This window comes from Cyprinodon variegatus, unplaced genomic scaffold (assembly GCF_000732505.1).
Source record: "Cyprinodon variegatus isolate N-32 unplaced genomic scaffold, C_variegatus-1.0 Scaffold216, whole genome shotgun sequence".
Taxonomy (NCBI): Eukaryota; Metazoa; Chordata; class Actinopteri; order Cyprinodontiformes; family Cyprinodontidae; genus Cyprinodon; species Cyprinodon variegatus.
The window spans coordinates 432,336-437,599 of NW_015150669.1; positions in this window are offsets into that span (position 1 = coordinate 432,336).

Here is a 5,264-nt window from a genome sequence, read left to right on the forward strand (position 1 = left end):
AGTCTAAACCCCTTCAGGGATTTCAAATAATACTTGATCCTTTTATTCTGGGTTAGACTGCTGGACTATTCACTGGTCTTTGAATTCACATCACATTTTGGTTTCTGTTTAAAGCTCGTCGTTCTTCCTCTTGTTTTGTCACAATGGGTCTCTCTAAGCTTTGTTTTGTGGGTGTGGGAGTAATCAGATCAGGGCGTGCAATAACTTTTCACAAAAAAGGAAAGCATTATGTAAAAGCTTAATTCTAAATTTAATCAAGTTATTTATGTATGACATCCAAATGTGTTTTTGATTTGGAAAAATGTGTAAAGGAAAAATGCCAGAAATTTACGGAGGATCTGCACAAATTCATAAACATTTTTTTTCTTTTCTTTTGTATATATAAACATGGCCAAGTAATATTTATCTGCACTACGGTCAGTGACTATAATTCAGTAGAAAACCATTTGAAGACTGAACAATGTTAGAAAAAAACAAACAAAGCATGGAATGCAATTGTATAAAGAAAAAGGCAAAGGGTTATTGGTTTATCTAAAGGGGTGTTTGGTAATGTCATAATGTATTAGTATGTTTTTGACTTTTACATGTCTACTCATTTATATGACTGAGATTTAAAAACAAAAATCATATAATTGAGATTTTATGAACTTATTATATGGTCTAAATTTGTTTACTTTAAAAGCTGCTTAAAAACTTGACCAAAACCAAAGCACTTAAACAACTGGACACTAGATGGAGCCACTTGAACACCTCTTTATGCACGGTTGAGAAAATACATTTAGTTTCAGTTTGGTCTTTATATGATGATCCAAATCCATTGTGTTTAAGGGCCCTTTTTGAAGAACAGTTTTAAACCCTGGTATTTTTAATGATTGCATAAAATGTGTTTTTCTGCAAACCAGAGCAACTGGTCCTATTTTATATAATATGTGTAATACATTTTATGTATGTATGTGTTTGTACAGTAGTAGCCATTCAAGATTTCCCCACTTTCCTTGATTGGGCCCTTGGCTGGTCCCCTACGATTCCTTTTTTTTTTTAAACATCAATAATTGTACTGAAATATTCTTTCATGATTTGTGGACATTAAGATCTTAAGAGAAGATTCATCTCCTGCTCAGACCCTGTAATTTAGTGACAGGGTCGAGTCAGAGTAAAAAAATATGCACACCCAGGAGAAGGAGGGGGTCACTGCAGTGGCTGGAACTTGGCTGCCACTTGGCTTGCATTTGACTGGGAAGGGCCATTATAATGGCTGCTACTGTATACGTCTGTATACAGTGTGTGTGTGTGTCCTTCCACTGGCTCCTTGTATCTCAGAGAATAGCCTTTAAAATACTTCTGTTAGTCTATAAATCCCTGAATGGCTTTACACCTAAATACATCATAGGCTTGCTATCAGTGTATCAACCCTCCAGACCACTCAGGTCTTCTGGCTCCAGCCTGCTCTGCATACCTAGAACCAGAACTAAACATGGAGANATATTGAGATACTATCTCATTATAATGAGATACTATCTCATTATATTGAGATACTATCTCATTATAATGAGATACTATCTCATTATATTGAGTTACTATCTCATTATATTGAGATAGTTTTTTTTTTTTTTTTTTTACAGAGTGGCGGAAACGGGCTTCCATAGTTGGTCCTTGGCTGATCCCCTACGATTCCTTTTTTAAACATCAATCATTGTACTAAAATATTCTGTCATGATTTGTGGACATTAAGATCTAAAGAGAAGCTTCATCTCCTGCTCAGACCCTGTAATTTAGTGACAGGGTCGAGTCAGAGTAAAAAAATATGCACACCCAGGAGAAGGAAGGGGTCACTGCAGTGGCTGGAACTTGGCTGCCACTTGGCTTGCATTTGACTGGGAAGGGCCATTTTGAATGTCTGCTACTGTATACATTACTGTGTGTGTGTGTGTGTGTATATATATATATATATATATATATATATATATATATATATATATATATATATATATATATATATATATATAAAATATGCAGAGTCTGATCTGTTTAGTATGATGTGATGTATTTTTCCCTTCTTCAGTGTATCAGCAGATGGAGCAAGCTGACCTGAAAAAAACACTTTTTTTGTGCTGAACAACAAAATAACTCTCTGCATTTAACCCGTTCACTGCCATTGTGCGACGCCCAGTGAGCAGTGTGGGGGTTAAGGGTTGTTTGCTTTTTATTTTAATTACACTTATTAGACTTTTTTATTTCACATTTAATTTTTTTTTATTATTATTAACTTATTGTTTTATTCTTATTATACACTTTTCTACATTATTATATTACAATGCTGGTTTTATGAATTTGTTTGCAGCTTTGGAGAAACAGGCAATCCAGGGAGCTGATGCCCACTTGGTTACATGCAGCCACTTTTGATTGATGCAGTTTGCTTATTTGAACATAGAAACAGGATAATAATTCCTGATATAGAGGTCAATTTCTTGAACTGTGAACCTCAGATAATCAGATCTATGAAGGCATATGCTAATGCATTCAGTGATGGTTTCTTTTTATTTGTAGTAACCAAGTTATCTCACTAGGTGGAGCCTACTGAACTTAAAATAAGTGTGCAATTATCAGATTCAATTTCATGAGCTGAGTGGAAGACAGAGGGAATTAAGGTTTAGCCTTTTGTCTGAGAATATGTATTATGAATCACAAAAACATGCAAGACTGTAAGTGAATGCAAAAAAAAAAAAGGATGTCACATTAATAGCTAAAGATAAAGATGGCATTTAATATAAGACATGCTCATTTTTCAGTTTCTACAGAAAAACATTTCACTTATTTCTGGTTTACATTTTTACTAAAGGTAGCCTGAATTTAGAGTTATAGGTGAATTTATTATTATGAGAGACTGATAAAGCAAACTAATTTCTTCCTTTTTGACTTTTTTTTTAACCCCATCAGAAAAAAAATAAATAAGATACAGCTAATAGCTAGTTTCTATTGCCATGAATCAGCTATTGTTCTTTTTAAATATCACCTGACTTTTAAACCTTGTATTAACTTTGTTCTCTGCTATCATGGCAGTGAGGAGACAAAGAAGGAACATGGACTGTATCTCAGTATTAGTCAAAGTGGGACAAAATGAGGCTGCGGGGTCTGTGGGAAAAGATAATGATGTAGCGAGAAGTCACCCTGTGTGGAGAAAAGGTATCGGGAGTATAACTGCAACAAAGACAAAGATCATAGCATGGGACTGAACAATTTTACATTTATGCAGGATGTTATTAGATGCATTATATTATATGCATATGCATATATTAATAGTTTCTTGTTAAGAAAATTATAGTAGTTCTAAAAATTCAAACAAAGATCTGTGAATGGAAGAAAAAATAAGCAGACAATATTTTCTCCTAGTCTTTAACTCTATTTAAACTTAAGTTGTAAATGTACTTCCACCATTTAAATAAAGCATCCCAGAGGGGTATTTACAATGCATGAATGCACCAATCAAGATTCTATCTGTGCTGCACTTTGCTGGAGTTTAATAATAACCAGAGAACAGTTAATGCATAAATGAAGGATAATCCTGAAAATGTTGAAATCTAAACTGTTACCTTCATTAATATTCCTTAATGTGCACTTCTTTCTCCTTTAGAGAGTCATATAAAAGAAGAAAATAATTATTCAACCTGTCAGATTTAAAAATCAGTGCTGAAGAAAATATACACTATGTTTGCATTATAGTTTGGACACTAAAATGGTCAAATGCCCAACTCGGATACTTTTTTATGATTGTTGTGACGTATTTCTAATGCTCCTCAGAATTTTGTCAAAGGACTATTTTTCAATAAATGTAGCTGAGCTGTATTCCTTGACAGATCATCATGAGTTAGTTGTTAGGACCTCAATCATTCTGGTGATATGTTTACGTAAGGCCGTCCTATGTCCTCATCACCATTTTCACTTACCGGTGGTGAGTCTGACATAGTGGAAAAATTGCAAATCTTCTTTTGGAAAGTAAGCTCCTCAGAGCAATGCAAAAAACAACTTTTAAATAGCATGCATGAGGAGAAAAGGGCTTGTGCATGCTCTCACACGTGTTTAATAGGCGTTCCCTCTCAGCAGCGGGTAAAGGGTCATGCATGTGCATTTTTTTTGGTAGAGGTGGTGAGAAAATCCTCAATTATACCTTTAATTTAGCTAACTTGGGCACAATTATTTTGTGTATTGATTAATTTGTACTATCCCTTGCACTTGCCAAATAAAATAGTGTAAATTATGTTTAAGCTCATGGAGGTAATGGCTAATTAAAACAAATAAACAAAAAACAAAAACACAATCATGTTCTGTTCTCTTGTGCTTTAACTGTTAAGCTACTGGTTTGATCTAGAGCAATCCCAGCTCTGAGTGAAGCACTGCTTCTCTATTCAAACAAAAAGAAAGGCACAACATAGTAAAAACAGGGAAACCTTAGAAAAGAAAGCCCAGTATGAATTGAAAAATGTTATTGGGCTAGAGCCCATTTTCCCCTAAAATTGCCGTTTAAAAATATCAGCTATCATTTTTATTATAAAAAATGAATAGATACATTTTCCAGTAGCTACTTCTTTGCTTTTGCATTTTAAACTAAAGGCTCCAAGCCCTCTTTCATTCTCTCAACATCCTGACTCCTCTGACAGAAATATTTCTACAGCTACAGCAGTTTGAAAATGCCTCTCAAATCAATCTTGGATTAGTCTAGATTATATGGATTCCCCTCTGGGACATTTTATTTCAATGAATTAGACGAGTGAATGAACAGAACTGCAACAGAACGGTATTTTGTACCAGCTACATAAATTATGCATCATCTGTGGATATCAACTAGCCTTGATCATCCTTTTTTATAGTTCCAATTCAAAGTGAGAAAAATTGTTAATTGCCAGGCTTGTCATATGCAATTCTGGCCATGTGTGATGTACAATGGGGATGTAGTCTATATTTTGGTTATTTATTCATGTAGCGATGAAACGGAAGCCTAGTTAGTGTTTTGTTGTTTTTGTTTAACAGCAGTCATTCATATAGGACCATGGTAAATAAATGAGGTAAAATTAGTATCGCATTAGCATTAAGTCATGTGTTTTGTTAGTATTTGCACTTTTGTAGCAACATTTTTGGAGTCTTAAATGCAGCTTTTTTAGAAATGAAGTAGCAGGATTAAATTGAACCTCAAAGCTAACAGTAAAGAGCATATTCCTGTTTTGCATACCATTTAATGAGTTTGAAGATGTGTGTGTGTGTGTGTGTGT